We start from the raw sequence: 16,636 nt of genomic DNA, 5'->3' as shown, positions 1-16,636 counted from the left end.
TTACCTATATACATTCATTACCTTATTGCAGCTATTTCTCTGCTAATTCTGTTTTTTGCCTTTCTCAGCCTTTCTACCTTCTGCCAAGGACAGTCCATACAGTGAAACAGACCAGTTGGATGTACTGTTAAAGGGAACCTGTGACCAGGGACCTCATTTAGACTAAAGACAGGTTATAGAAGCCCATTACAGCTGCATTGCAAATATGTCTTTCTGCCTTCTTTCTGCATTTGCATTACAATATTATTGTGTGTTATAACTTACCTTGCACACTGACAGAATCCTCTGTGTAGTCCCAGGGGTTGGGCTTTGGTTTGGGTACATTTAAAAAAAACAACATGTGACTCTCAGCCCCCACCTTTGTGTTTCTGTACATCTCCTCCCTCCTGCTTCTTCACAGAGGTCACAGCCTTGTGATAGACATCAGTGGGAGAGGGAGGAGCTGTTCAGCAGCACAAAGGTGGGGGCTGAGAGCTGAGCTGTCTGCAGCACAGGCAAGCCACATGTTTTTGAAATGCATCCCAACCAAAGCCAACCCCTAGGACTACACAGAGGATTCTGTCAGGGTGCAAGGAAGTTATAACACACAATTATATTGTACTGCAAATGCTTAGGGAAGGCAGAAAGACATATTTAGACTGCAGGTGTGATGAGCTTCTGTGACTTTTTTTAGTGAAAATAAGGTACCTGGTGACAGGTACCCTTTAAATTAACAAGGGCGAGCACCAGTCCATCAAAAATGAGTGAAGTTGCGTTCCATGCGGTTAAAAAAACGTAGCAAGGGTGTTTTTTGCTGTTGTGCCCCACTGCCTTTAGAGTCCCCCCCCCCTGACATAGCAGATCAGGGTGTGGAGAAAAAAGAAGCAACTATGAGAAGCAAATTCTCAAAAGCTAAATTGCAGTTCTGACTAACTGATGGGGCATTTTACTTGGACACTGGGGCAGATTTACTTACCCGGTCCTCTCGCGATCCAGCGGCGCGCTCTCAGAGGAGGATTCGGGTTCTGCCGTGATTCATTAAAGTAGTGTGCCCGATGTCCACCAGGTGTCGCTGCTGCGCTGAAGTCCATCGGAGTTCACTATCCTATTCCTGGTGCAGGTAAGTGCGTGTCAAGCGACACATTTTATTTTTTTAATTCTGCGGTTTTGCAGAATCCGATCGCGTGCGCCAAAACCCCGGGGCAATTCAGGGAAAAACGGCGCAAATCGGAAAAATACGGGAAACCCAGCGAAAATGGGCGAATCGGACCCTTAGTAAATGACCCCCACTATCTTTAAATATCTTTAAGATGAAAGCGCACGGATTCTGTCTGGATTGATTAAACAAAGTAATACTTTATAAAGAAATGTCCCTCTTTAAAAATGAAAAAAATCAATTACCTTAATTTATACAGATGATGTATTATTACATGAACTGTCCCTTGAAATGTTGTCAGTCCCAGGGGCAGGAAATAGGGAAAAGATACAGTTACATTGGGTTGATGTTTTGCTACAGACTAGCCAAATGGCTTCAAGGCTACAACACTTCAGAACCATATGATGATTTGTACTTAAAAGTTGCCTATGGCACCAGCTACATGTGCACATCATCTGACTATATTCAAATAGGGTATTATTCTGCAATCTTGTCAGACAGCAGCCCATTCATGAAATCTTTTTTAATCTGTCCTCTCTTGTAGAACAGATGCACCCTGGAGACTTGGTGCACTGAATAGCATTGAAAATGGTAAATCTGCTTTGGGAGATGTTCATGAATGTGTCAAATCAACAGCTCTGAAACCTGATTTTCCCTTCTTCTAGTAGTTTAAAGGGAACCTGCCCTCAGTTTTTGGCCCCCACTATAAGCAGAATTACAGCACCTTCAATCATGCCTGTTCTTCAGTGATTGACTGATGGTCCTAAAATTAACAAGCACAGAGGGTTTGTTAAAGAAACGAAAGCTGTGTAGGAAAAATGCTTTTAGTCTCAAATTGGTTACTACAAATAAACATAGTTCCCTAACTCAGTGTTCCCCAACCATTTTGTATCTGGGGACCAGCTGCATCCAAAAAAGTTTTTCCAGGGACCGGGGGAGGTTACCCTCCTACCGTGGTCAATAGAAAAATAAATGTAGGCCTGCAAATCCTCCATATCCAACCACAACCCATATAATATCCTATTTGCTGCAGTCCCTAGTCTCAATGCCACCTTTCCTGTAGTGCCCAAGTATAGTTCCCCATTTTGTGTAGCCCCCTTTTAATGTCTTGATAAGAAGGGGCTACAGAAAAGGGGACATTATAATACCCTTTTTTCTATAGCTCCCACACACTTATAATGTCCCCATATCTTTGTCCTTTTCATTGTGAGGGAAAAACATAAACATACCACTCAGTAGTGTCCACCCATTAATGAAATATCCATAGCAGGGCCCTCCCCCCCATTAATAAATTCCAAGCCTGACCTCATTAATAAAAGGAACATAGCCAGGCCCCGCCATTAATGAAATATCCCCAACTGAGCCCCCCCAGTGCAATGTCCCCAGAAATGCTCACCCCCATAAAATGTCCACAACAGTGGCCTTCCCACCTCCATTGAAAGGACAATAGCGACAGCCCCCTAAAGACAATGAAGTCAACACTTAACTTAGGTGCTCCTTTTCACCCCACGGCTCAGTTTTTTGGCCGCGGCCTGGTCTCTGGCCACCGACCGGTGGTTGGAGACCACTGCCCTAACTGTATTTGTATGTTTCTTATTGGATGAATCAATTATATTGATAATAATCAATATGTATGCATTGCACAAATATACAATATATTGGCAAATCTCGCATATAGTGTCATAAGGGAGCGGTGGGAGGAGGAGACAGTGTAACAGTCTGCAAAGCCAGATCACAGAGGGGCTAGGGTAGCCCCTCAGGCTCATTACCATAATTTAAAAAGTTGATTTAAGAAGGAAGGATTTCATGGACAATCATGGACAATTTTCATGGCAGTACATCCAACCAGGCTCTCAACTGCAGACTATCTGTAACCACACTAACTTAGGACCCCACACCTAGCATATTCACCTCCAAGATGATCTGAGACCAGCCATCCAGCTGCAGCAAAAATTGGATTGCATAACCAAAGTGTTACTGCAAAAACCATCTATGTATGCTTGTCATTCTCATCAGGGTCCCCATTTGACAGTTTTCTCTGAGGGGTTTTCTCTTCATCCATGAATATTGGTTTTCACTGTACAGGGCAGATGGCTGACTGTGTGTATGGTGTTGTGTAGCTGAGCAGTTTACTAATGTCAACGTTGTTACTTATATTTTAGGCCCCCTCCTCTACATCCCATCTCGCCCTTTTCCTATCTGCCCTTGCCCTTTACTCTCTATGCCCCCTACTAATTTTTCTACGTTCTGCAACAACTAACCCCCAGAGGGAGGTGAAAGAGGATGTGTTGGAACCATGACCTCCTTGCTCTCATGTTAGCTCTGATTGATTCATAGCCAAAAAAAGGGTGAAAAATTGTAGTATACAGGTAAATTCAGGATGTTTTAAAATCTTGCCCCAAATACCTGCTACAAGGTGCCTTTTTCTTACTCGCCCATCATTTCTGCTTTAATTTCAACTTATGCTGTATTACATCAATTAGGGGGGAATATGGCTGCATGTACTGTCAATAGGTCCTTGACAGACAGGGAAATCTTGTTGTGGGTAGTGATAAGTAAACCAAACATGCCGAACCTTGGGGGTTTGGGTCCTTGAACATGGAATTCATCCAGTAGTCCGGGTTCAGCATTCGGCTCACCCTACAATACCTCTGTCCCCAACTGTGATCTGTGCTGGCACCTATTGCAGGTATTAACTGTTTAAAAACCACAGGTAATGCTGGCCTTTTAATCTAGGATCATCGGGCCCTGATGACAGGGAGCGACAATCCTCTGGAAAACGGTGGGGGTGAACATTCATGTTTGGTACCTGAATAGTTCCGCTCATCCCTAGTTACTGGCTAGCCACAGAGGAGTCACCCAGTGCCATGTATACTAGCTGCACAGTGGATGGGATTTATCCATATCCATTGATGTGCTGTATTAAAAACCTGTAGTGAAAACAGCATTTCTTTGTGAGGAAGATTGTGCGTCAACGCCACGCTAAGGCTAAAAACATGTTTTCCCTTCTGAAGCCAGTGGCATCTGCAACATCCCCCACCGGGGCCTAGCCCTTGAGGTGAGGCCTGGAGACAGCCGGGGCCCGCTGTACCGGAGTGGCTGGCGGTTGCGGCCTAAGCACGCTATCGTCACGGTGCTTGGTACGGGGTAACCGGAGGGCTGTCCTACAGCCTGGCAGGTCTCCAGCAGGGTGGTGTTGGCAAGAAAAGATGAGGGAGCGGCTGCTATAGCGGATCTCCCTGTGGCAACCCCTTAATGTCCCGAGTGTGAGTCTCTGGGTGATGGACAGGGTGCCGGTGATGAGGGTAGTTGTAGTAGCAGGGACCAGACGGAGACAGAGGTTGAAGAAAACAACTTACAGTTCGTTTATTGCAACCGGCAGGAACTGCAGAAAACGTGTCTTTAACAGGTGGAGTACTGGAGAGGTATTTGGAGGGAGCCACAGGATGTAGTTCACCAGCCTGGTTGTGGAGGGCAGGCTGGGAGGCAGCTGTGTCCTAGAGGATACTTCAGCTCGGTCCTGGATCTCTTCAGGTATCACCCTTGAAGGTAGGATGATACCCCTTTCCTCACTACACTAACTCTAGTCTTATCTTCCACTTCAGGCAGGGGCTAGGCTCTTCCTGCACTGGTCTGGTATGCTAGAGTCTCTGAGCTGCTGCTCAGCTAACTACTCTCTGCTTGCGTCCTGCAGACCCAGAGGGCCTGACTAGGACCGGTCTCTTCTCCCTTCTGGGAGAGACTGCTCTCTTCTCTCTCTGGGGAGAGACTTCTCTAGAACATTCTGGGCTAGGGGTTTTATTACCTTCCCTTGGTCAGGTGGTGGCTGCTCCTCCAATTACCTCTCAGTGCACAGAGACAGGATGTAACACAGACATTGGTTGACATAATTACATCACAGATTAACATCTGCCTTGCCAGGCAGGATTAACCACTGCAATTTCCCCTTGATCCTATAAGGACCATGTAGTGCAATGTGGTGTTACCTACAGGTGGGACGTATTCGCAAGCACTACCTCGCCATTGCATCGGCGAGGGTGTTGCATACCCCGGGGGCAATTGAAAGAGCCGCCCTCGGCTCGACTACAGATGTTTTGGGGCACAGAGGGGGCTAAGGGCACTTCTGGGAAGTGCAGGCTGTGTGAGGTGTAGGGACAAACCGCCCATGGTCCTGGAGACAGGCACCTGGGTTGGTGTCGGACTAAGACAAACATATAGCTGTATGACAGTTGGTCGCTGACGCCATTAAACCGAACTGTACAGTAGGAAAGGTGTGGTGTCATGTCCTGTAATCCACTCCTTGCACCAAGGCCTGTATATTTGTTTGATCAACGCTTCTTCCCTGGCGGCAATTATATGGTGTCTATCTGCATTGCATGAGCATATGCGACACGAGTACCTCCTGACTGACAACCTTACCCATGTATGAGTGGCATCCAGGTGCTATCTGTGTAACACCCCCGGTCCCCTAAAGACCCGCAGTTTACGGACTACCCCCATGTGCAAACCTCAGTTTGAGGGATCAGGTAGCGGTCAGTGTTTTACACAAAAAGACGGTCCGACACAGCCACACTACAACCTGAAAAGCCTATGAAAGGGTTAATGCAGACTACTGGCATATATGACAGTGTGCAAACAGGTTAATTCACATTGGCTTAGGAGCCCAATGGGTACACATCTTGAACGTTACAGAGGTGGATAGGCTACTCAGGGTAGCAGAATAAATGTCTCTTTTCCTGAAAAGAAAAGGCATGGAAGTGCAAACATAATGTCCGTACCTAAAAAGGAAGGCATCAAGTGCAATATAATAGTCAATAGACATGGCAACTTTTCCTCAAGATTGGCAACAGTCTCTCAGAAGGTCTCCAATAGGAAAGTCCATCTTCTGGGCACAGCCCTTGATGTGGGGAAAAGTGCAATAAAGTTGCAAAGGGTCTCCTCTATGTGTAGAGGGACAGAGTCCTTTGAAGAAATCTCTGCTGTGGCAGAGGAAGGGTGCTATCATAGCACATGACAGTGTATAATCTCTTGATTGAGATAAATAAGGGTAAGAGTCTCAGGACTGTCTCTGGCTCTATAGGGTAGAAAAAAGCAAATATACAATATGTACAATGGACAAAGTACCTGAAGAGGGCTTTCAGCCCTTCAGGGATTACTCTGCATCGCTGGGTTCAGCAAAGACAGGATCCAGCTCCTGCAGGGAATCCTGTACATCCTCAGCGGGAGTAGGTGCCGGCTGGGGACACCCGGTGGCAGCAGTGGGTACTGCAGGTGCAGCAACATCCTCCGGACCTTCAGGGGGAGGAGCGCTGTCGCCCGGGGTGTCGGCTGTTCCAGCCGGGGGCTCAACTGAGCCAGGGACCACGGAGGGGTCCAGGAAAAAATAAACGGAGTCCAGCGGCCGCGCCGCGGCTCCTTCCAGCTCCGGTTCTTCCGGGGCCGGGTCATCACCCCATTGGTAACCGGCAAGGGGAGATGCGGGCCTAGATGGAACCTCCGGACAAGGTTCGCTAGCCGGGATGTCTTCTCCCACAGAAGAGCCGCGGGACCTGGCAATACTCCCGGCAGGGGAACCGGTGGGGGTGGCGCCCTGTATCATGCCCGGCCCATGGATGGCAATGGGACCCGTACTCACAATTACTGTGGATGGGGCATTCACGTGGGTCACCGCCCGGGGACTTGCAGCCGAGGAGGAAGAGGTGTTCGGAGACTCCGGCCACTCGTCGTCCTCATACCAGTCGTCCTGCGGGAAGTAGCGGTCCTCGTCGGAATCGGGGATCCGGATCACGCCAGCCGCCCAGGGTCCTCGAGGTCCTTCCTGCAGGGAGAACTCGATGCACTCTCCCGGCTTCAGGTTGTGCAGGCTCTCCGGCAGATCAGGCCTCTTGACGGACCGGCGGGGTATAAATACTTCCCGTCCGGTGTAGTCCTGGGTGGCGAAGCCATAGCCCTTCCGCTTGTCGAAGAACCGGACCATGCCGGTGGTGCGATTCTTCTCGACCCAAGCTCCAGCTGTAGATCGGCCGGCCATGTACCGCTGGGCCTCTTTCTCTCTGCGTCGCTGGTCCGAGACAGCGTCTCGGAGTCGCCGGCGGGCGGCCTCACCTCGGCCTTGAGGCTGCGGAGGTTTCGGTGCTGGGGCTCGTGGCTCCGGTTCAGGCTCGGATCTCCTTGGACGACAGGTCGGTGCCGGAACAGGAGCAGGAACCACCGGAGGGTCAGGAGCCACTACAGCGGGGCTAGCAGGCCGCGCAGCCGGAGTAGTAGGCCTCGGAGCAGGTGGAGTGGCAACACTAGGCCCAGGCGTTGGCTCAGCGGGAGTCGGGGCCTCCCCACGTGGCGCCTCCACGTGGACCCTCGGTACCGGGATGGTAGCCGGGATAGGGACGAGGAACCGCCCGGGTGGGATTTGGTACTGCGTCACCGTTTGGTAGCATGTCCTGGTGACGAAGGCCCGAGTCAATCCTCGGTGCAGCCGATGTCCAGCGGAGGGTCTTCGGACCGGCTGCGCAGAGACCACCACCATAGTCTCTAGGACCTCGTAAAACTCCGGACGCTCCACAGGAGGGAAAGGCGGAGGACCCCACATGGCGCTGTCCTCGCTGTCCAAAGTCCACTCCAGTTCTGGCGCTTCGCTGAGGCAGGGCAGGAAGTCCGCCTCGAGCCAGTGGGAGGAGTCCAAGTCCTTCCCGCCAAGAGCTGTGGCGGGCTCTAATTTTTCCTGCGCCACAGGAGGCGGGGTTCGCGCCCTTCGCGCGTGGGTGGAGCTTGATGCGTCATCTGGGTTTCCCGCCAGTGGAGGTTTTGGCGGGCTGGAATTATTTGCTGCGCCACAGTTTCTAAGGTAAAAATCTTCAGGCGCGGCAGCGCCGGATGTAGCAGAGCTGGTACAGTTCTTGCCAGGATTAACCTCTGGAGTGCGGGAGCGGCGCTCGACCGCACGTGGCAGCAGTATAACACAGTTCATTCCAGAAACACACAAGTCCTTGGGCCTAAACCCGGATGGCAGCAGGGTTAGGCAGCACAGTCTTTTTAATAAAGGAAAGTCTTTAATGCCGTAATAAGGCACAGAAGTCTATATCCTGTTCGTGACGCCACTTGCAACATCCCCCACCGGGGCCTAGCCCTTGAGGTGAGGCCTGGAGACAGCCGGGGCCCGCTGTACCGGAGTGGCTGGCGGTTGCGGCCTAAGCACGCTATCGTCACGGTGCTTGGTACGGGGTAACCGGAGGGCTGTCCTACAGCCTGGCAGGTCTCCAGCAGGGTGGTGTTGGCAAGAAAAGATGAGGGAGCGGCTGCTATAGCGGATTTCCCTGGGGCAACCCCTTAATGTCCCGAGTGTGAGTCTCTGGGTGATGGACAGGGTGCCGGTGATGAGGGTAGTTGTAGTAGCAGGGACCAGACGGAGACAGAGGTTGAAGAAAACAACTTACAGTTCGTTTATTGCAACCGGCAGGAACTGCAGAAAACGTGTCTTTAACAGGTGGAGTACTGGAGAGGTATTTGGAGGGAGCCACAGGATGTAGTTCACCAGCCTGGTTGTGGAGGGCAGGCTGGGAGGCAGCTGTGTCCTAGAGGATACTTCAGCTCGGTCCTGGATCTCTTCAGGTATCACCCTTGAAGGTAGGATGATACCCCTTTCCTCACTACACTAACTCTAGTCTTATCTTCCACTTCAGGCAGGGGCTAGGCTCTTCCTGCACTGGTCTGGTATGCTAGAGTCTCTGAGCTGCTGCTCAGCTAACTACTCTCTGCTTGCGTCCTGCAGACCCAGAGGGCCTGACTAGGACCGGTCTCTTCTCCCTTCTGGGAGAGACTGCTCTCCTCTCTCTCTGGGGAGAGACTTCTCTAGAACATTCTGGGCTAGGGGTTTTATTACCTTCCCTTGGTCAGGTGGTGGCTGCTCCTCCAATTACCTCTCAGTGCACAGAGACAGGATGTAACACAGACATTGGTTGACATAATTACATCACAGATTAACATCTGCCTTGCCAGGCAGAATTAACCACTGCAATTTCCCCTTGATCCTATAAGGACCATGTAGTGCAATGTGGTGTTACCTACAGGTGGGACGTATTCGCAAGCACTACCTCGCCATTGCATCGGCGAGGGTGTTGCACATCGCTAGGCATATGCCCCGGATCTTTTGTCCTAAGCCCCGAATCTTCCCTGACAGAAGGACACAGGTCCTGATGTAGGGCACCTTTTCCCACTTTCATCCCTATTGGTGTCTTTGGACGCATGATTACTGTGGTGCAGCACGGAGCCGAATGCTCTGTACTCCACTACGAAGACCATCGTATACACATCGTGTCTCCTGGAGCAGGAGGCTCAATACAGCAGCCTGGAGCAGGAGGCTCAATGTAGTGACATCACAGCGCCAGGTCCTGCAGACGGAGAAGGAGAGGAAAATCAGGAAGAGTGTTTATTGTTTAAGTATTCCGTTTTGTATGGGGACCATGGGGCATTCCTAAGGCTATTTTTGAGAGTGACATACAAAAAAACAAAAAAAGCACAGTGTAACAGTAGTAGAATCTAGTGACAGTAATATCGACCAATGTAGCCAGCAGAAGGCCTCTTAATAATGAACAACAAGAGACCAAACAAGAGAAAACAAGAGGAAAGGACAAGGCTTCAATGCAACAACATAAAGGTGAAAATCTTTTTTAGTGAACAACAATAAAAATATATAAAATAGACTGAGAAGCATCTCAGAATGGATACAAGAAAGCACGCCAGGTAATACGTCCTAAGATACATGAACTAAATAAACAATATACAGTATAAGAGACCCAGAAATATAGTAAACAGTACTAGACAGAAGTAGCTGTCAAATAATAATGGTGTAGAGCCCTTATGTAACTGACAAGTAACCTGTAGAAATAACAGGGGTCCCTTGACAAAGACCTGCTGCGATTGAAACGCACGTCGGGGTGCACGCCAGGTAATATCATGTCCTCTGTTTGGTCACATTAGCTTTCACTTAGGCTATATTCACACTGCCGTTGCCCGCCCGTACCGTACCGTAGCGGGAAACGGCAGTGCACGGGGAGAGGAGGAGGAGGTGAGCGCAGCTCACCCCCGCCCCTCTCCATAGGAAGTAATGGTGCACGGCGCCGTACTACGGGTAAAGATAGGACAGGTCCTATCTTTTTCCCGGGTACGGAGCGGTACGGTGCCGCACGTGTGCTGCACCGTACCGCTCCCGTTTGGCGCCATGCGCCCATTGACGTCTATGGAGGACGTATATCTGGGTCTCTTATACTGTATATTGTATATTTAGTTCATGTATCTTAAGACGTATTACCTGGCGTTCTTGTATCCATTCTGAGATGCTTCTCAATCTATTTTATATATTTTTATTGTTATTCACTAATAAAGATTTTCACTTTTATGTTGTTGCATTGAAGCCTTGTCCTTTCCTCTTGTTTTCTCTTGTTTGGTATCTTATTTTTGAGAGTAGTAGAGGAGCTAATTACACTGTGGTTGAGGTATTGCTAAGTGAGGGCTACTAAGTAGGGGCTATTACTAAGTGTGTGGGGGCTGTTACTCTGTAGCGGGCAATAACTAAGTGTGGGGGCGCTATTACTGTGTGGGGGGATGTTGCTAAGTGTATTAGGGAGGGGCAAGGTGTCAGGGGCATAATTGGGATAATGCACTGTGTGTAAATCAGTATGTGGAATATTGTGGTGGTTGGGCTATAAGGAGGAGATTATAAAGTTTAGGGGCAAAATTAGTACAATAGACTGTGTAGGGCCACATGTACAGGCAATATAAAGTGAAGGGTATGCTACAGTGTAGGGCCTACAGTGGGTGAATTTTACAAAAATGTTGTACTATATTCTCCAATATTTAGAGACAATGTTAAAATTAAGAACATAAGATGTTGTGTGACTGGAGGAAGGTGATAATGGGCCAAAGGGAGAAGATAAGGAGCAAGAACAAGTACAATCTGAGGACGCGTCACCTTAAGTAACTGGATTGAATATGTAGGGATTTTGTGTGTGTTTCTATAGATGTCAAGGATAAGAACAATTTTTCTCCAACAAGCACATGTGGGGTAGGGTGTATGGAAGTGGATATTACCAATAATTCTGTATATATGCACAAGAGCCTGTGCCCCCTATCTTTTCTGATCCTAGTAACACCCCTGTCTGAAGCTACATAAAAAAAAAATTAACAAAACTGTACTGGATGTGCATCATATATTTCCTTAATGTATGTATTATTGCATGATTGACTTAAAAAGGAATACATAGAAAAAGTTCCATGAGAAAAAGTTCCATAAAGTGAGACTTTCTCATGCCTAGTGCGCCAAAAACTGATACTTCAGCCACAAAGTGGGCAGCAACCACAGTTACACCCAAAGCCCTGTCCTCCTGAGGCGACCGATGTATAAATGATGTTACATGCAAATCATGATTTATCTGTGATCACTCATATTTCAGTTCATCATATGATGAATTTGTAAGCAATATGGTGCAAAAATGTGTATAAAAATCCATGTTACACCCTATCAAATTAAAATTTAAAAAAGCAGTTAATTGATATTTCTCTCGCACTTGCTTTCCTTGTTTCTGTTGCCTGAAAAAAGACTAGAGGGGTGTTCTAGATTCTACAAGATACCATCTCTTCCTCTACAGAGTCAGACAGACAGATAGTTACATAGATAAACAGAGTGTAGCTGGATAGTGTCCATGTATTGTGTCATAGCAAATGAGATTAATAATAATAGACGAACACCACAAAAATATATAGACGTATATAGCCATACTCAGTTTAGAAGAGAGACAATACGGAGCTTATATAATGAATGAAACTGGTGGAATGTAGTAATGAGAAGAGTAATAATTGTAGTAATACATGCACTATGACATTGTGATCTCACTATCATCTAATGCAGTCATACATCACAGACTGCTACAACAATGCAGAAAATCCATGGCAGCACGCAGTAATCAGATAAGTAACATACACGTACCAGTTATATGTGATCTATCAGGACCTTTTTGTATATGCTATTTTTTAAAAATACATCCACACATCACATGAAGTTAAACTTACAGAAACAGAAGGAAAAAAGTGACAGCCATTGCTTACCCTCTCTGTAACGTGGTTGTGGTTCAGACAGTCTTGTCATCTTGTCACCAAGTAACAGAAGAAAAAGAGGACAGGAAATTAAATTAGTAGTTTTTGCCACTGTACTCAGCTATACTCGCTCTGGGGGTGGGGCATAAGAAAGGAAGACTTAACTGAAAATGTCTTTGTTCTGTTACATTTTGCATAAAGCTGGAGGATTTCTGTAATACTCACAACATTGTAACCGGAAACATTTTAGCCGTGAGAAAAGTTGCTTAAAAAACGTAGACTTCGGGTCACAAAAAGGGGGCATCTACAAAAACATAGGCGTGACATAAAAAAACACAGAATTACCCACATATTAACAAGGTCATTGCATTAGAATAGATTTTCCTGCAGGATCCTGGTTATGTAGGTTAGCAGCGACATCCAGGTTGGGTTTCCTGATGGGACCAGGGCCCTATAAAGAGTTTTCATTTGCTTCTAGTTACTTCTCAGGGAAGACATTAGCAGCTTGTGGCTCTTATCACATTCGTCTGTAGGTAAATAGATATACATAGTTATGATACTCAGCATACCTGTTATTTTTAGAAATAAGGAGTAATTTCTGCACATGAAACACAGTCATTATTTGTCTTGTATCTTTCTTTTTTAGTAGATTGTCCAGCCACATAATTTGCAGTTCTACCTGAGCTAGTATAGACAACACACAAAGAAGAGTTTTCGATCCCCACTTTTCAATACAGCCCTACAAGCAGCAGCATGGAGGACATTATATAGCAGTACTGAGCAGTTTAACTGTGAATTTAGTATCTGCAAATAGGTAGTATTAGATTTATTTGTATGTTTAGCTCTCCCTTCCACATCGAATTTTATGGTCACTAAATATTTGGGCACCCTTAAAGGAAAGCTACCACTATGGGGTAGGAAAAACGAAAATAAACATACTTCCTATTGCCATCTTCTGCACTGATCTTTATAAAGCTTGACATGCCGGGCTTGTTGTAAAAAAAAAGTTAAAAAAGTAGCTACAGAATGTCCGGCGCTCCGGGTTGTTAACTATTCATGCCAGCATGAGAGAGGGAGGTATCTTTCACACAGGATGCTTAAAGTATTAACTCCTTAACGCTCTGCGCCGTAGCTCTACGGCGCAGAGGTATAAGGGATGTATGAAGAGGGCTCACGGGCTGAGTCCTCTTCATACAAAGGTGGGGGTTTTTGCAAAATGCATAAAACCCCCACCGCTAATAACCGCGGTCGGTGCTAGCACCGATCGCGGCTATTAACCCCCCCGTTGCCGCCGGCAAAGTCGCCGGCGGCATTTAAAAGACGGCGGCGCGCGGGCGCCGCCATCTTTTTTTCGATCGCCACGCCCCCGAACGTCATCGGGGGGCGGCGATCGGTTGCCATGGTAGCCTCGTGTCTTCTTTTGACACGAGGCTATCTGGCAGCTGCAGATTCGTTACAATGAGCCAGTGGCTCATTGTAATGAATGTGCTGCAAAAATGCCATATATTGCAATACAGAAGTATTGCAGTATATGGTAGCAGCGATCTGACCATCTAGGGTTAATGTACCCTAGATGGTCTAAAAGATAGTGAAAAAAAAAAGAAAAAAAAAAGTTTAAAAAATAAAAAAAATTAATAAAATATTAAAAGTTCAAATCACCCCCCTTTCCCTAGAACGGATATAAAACATAATAAACAGTAAAAATCACAAACATATTAGGTATCGCCGCGTCCCAAAATGCCCTATCTATCAAAATATAAAAACGGTTACGGCCGGCGGTGACCTCCGAGACGGGAAATGGCGCCCAAATGTCCGAAATGCGACTTTTACACCTTTTTACATAACATAAAAAATGAAATAAAAAATGATCAAAATGTCGCACAGACCTCAAAATGGTAGCAATGAAAACGTCGCCTCATTTCGCAAAAAATGACCCCTCACACATCTCTGTGCGCCAAAGTATGAAAAAGTTATTAGCGTCAGAAGATGGCAAAAAAATTTTTTTCTTTTTTGTACACATTCGTTTAATTTTTGAAAATGTATTAAAACACAATAAAACCTATATAAATTTGGTATCACCGCGATCGCACCGAACCAGAGAATAAAGTAGGCGTGTTATTTGGAGCGAAGAGTGAAAGTCGTAAAAACTGAGCCCACAAGAACGCGACGCACGTGACGTTTTTTTTCAATTTTTCCACATTTGGAATTTTTTTTCAGCTACGCAGTACACGGCATGTTAAAATAAATAACATCACGGGAAAGTAAAATTTGTTACGCACAAAATAAGCCCTCACACAGGTCTCTACACGGAAAAATGAAAAAGTTATGGATTTTTGAAGTTGGAGAGCGAGAAATCGTCCGAAAAACCCTGCGTCCTTAAGGGGTTAACAGCCTGAAATGCCAGACATTGCGTCCGTAAATCTATAGATGCTTTTTTAACTCTTTTTTAAAATACTAAGATCCTAGAGAAGACAGCAATAGGTAAGTATGTTTAGTGTAGGTTTACCACATAGTGGTAGGTTTCCTTTAAAGCCTGTCTCATATTTTCAATTACAAAACCTTTTGGCGCTTAAAAAGCGTCTGGCCACCATTGTACCATGTACAAATGTACTTACGGATAGCTGCTATATGTTGCACACTGCTCTTTAGTGTATATACAGTATATGCCACAATTAAATTACCTCAAGTTCCCTGAATCATAAGGTTACCGTTCTTCAAATCTAATCCTTGAACACAGAGACATAATTTCATATATAAACACATCTGTTTTTCTCTGAAAATGACAGGATCTTACACTATATTATGCTCCAAAAAGTGGGAGCCAATGGCCCCAATTTCTTATATATCTGGCAATAGTAATTACTTACATGAGCCCCTTTGGTCCATGCAGCTGCTTGTAGCCATTGCATCTGTCAGCTCCTTCTTCCCTGCAGCTCACTCCTAATCAACCTCCTCCAAGAAGCCTTCAACCAACAGGCTGGAGTGGGGCACATTTCAAATCGTGGCATCTGGAAACACAGTTTGGGTGTCATTTTAAAAGGGAGCATCTTCTTTTTAATAAAACATAAAGATTGTGTTTCTGGGTGCAACAGAAACAGATATATCCACAGATTAATATTCAGTTGGGGTTGGGACCTATATATGAAAATAGCACTCTCAACTGTAAATTTAACTGCGGATATCTATGGTGGCACCTCGAAACACAATCTGTATGCGAAATTAAAGAGAATATTTAAAATTAATTGTTTGCACAGTCCATTTAAATAACAGCTGTGGCAGTGATCCATTAAAAAGAATTGCATTTAGTGCAGCTGATTTTCACTGTCCATTGCATCTGACCTCATTTCTTTATGTCAGACACCTACATGCTGGATTATTTGGCCTCCTATGGGATTTGCACTATGTACGTTTTTGGAATGTGGGAGAAAACCTTAGTGAGTACCTGAATGAAAGCAGCAGTGATGTTCTTCCTTCAATGGCAGTTGGAACAGGGATGTGGAGGAGGGGCCCAAGCAGCAAAAGCAGCAGGAAGAGCAGAGCTGAGCAGTGTGCACCTGCTAATGCTTCCTGACTGGCTCTATGCCAACACTCTGGGCTTCTCCTCTTTTGATTTCCACTGCAAAAGCTCCAATTTGTATTGCTGCCTACAGTACACTTACTACAGGGGCTGCTGCCTACATATACTAAGTTAACTGTCTCTGTGTATGATAAAGTTATTAAAAACAGGTAGTAGTTATTAAAAAAAAAACAAAGGTGCATGTATCTATCTGAACAAATAGAATTCAGAGCAGCACAACATAAACCCAATTAAGGTAGAGTTCTAAGCCACATGGTTCCTGGCTTGAACCATTAGTATCTAAGTCCACATATGACTATATCGTCTAATGTAGATAAAAGGAGAATGGCACTCACCCTTGTCTTAATTCTCTTTGTTTCATCTTTATTTTGCACATAGTCACATATAAGTGAACAGCAAGGGAGGAAGGATGTGAGGAGTACCCTACTGGTAAGGAGTGATGGCCATTTCGCGCCTGATGCTTCATCTGGCTTCTAGACGGCCTTCTTCCCTTTTGTTCACTCGTCCCTTGTCCTTCCTCCCTTGTTGTTCACTCGTCCCTTGTCCTTCTTCCCTTGTTGTTCACTCGTCCCTTGTCCTTTCTCCCTTGTTGTTCACTCGTCCCTTGTCCTTCCTCCCTTGTTGTTCACTCGTCCCTTGTCCTTCCTCCCTTGTTGTTCACTCGTCCCTTGTCCTTCCTCCCTTGTTGTTCACTCGTCCCTTGTCCTTCCTCCCTTGTTGTTCACTCGTCCCTTGTCCTTTCTCCCTTGTTGTTCACTCGTCCCTTGTCCTTCCTCCCTTCATTTTCCTCTAACTAACAACAAGAAATTGTGGACCTGGCCAATAGAAGTACTCTT

The 16,636-nt window shown here is 46.2% G+C and overlaps 1 protein-coding gene across 3 annotated transcripts in view; it reads right to left on the bottom strand.

Moving 5' to 3' along the window:
• P2RY8 (P2Y receptor family member 8) overlaps nt 1–15,743 on the bottom strand; it is a 58,839-nt gene extending 43,096 nt beyond the window's left edge. For 2 of the 3 annotated variants that reach the window (XM_072137906.1, XM_072137909.1), the window contains exons 1-4: nt 15,666–15,743; nt 15,091–15,231; nt 12,569–12,750; nt 12,236–12,275 (exon numbers count right to left, since the gene is read on the bottom strand). The gene's annotated coding sequence lies outside the window, so the exon portion shown is untranslated. Of the gene's footprint in view, nt 1–12,235; nt 12,276–12,448; nt 12,541–12,568; nt 12,751–15,090; nt 15,232–15,665 lie in introns of those variants that run through there. The other variant, XM_072137908.1, reaches the window with a different exon arrangement.
• Nucleotides 15,744–16,636: the final 893 nt, after the last annotated feature.

Source organism: Engystomops pustulosus, chromosome 2 (assembly GCF_040894005.1).
Source record: "Engystomops pustulosus chromosome 2, aEngPut4.maternal, whole genome shotgun sequence".
Taxonomy (NCBI): Eukaryota; Metazoa; Chordata; class Amphibia; order Anura; family Leptodactylidae; genus Engystomops; species Engystomops pustulosus.
The sequence above is the reverse complement of the archived record's forward strand: the minus strand, read 5'-3'. Positions and strand labels throughout refer to the sequence as shown.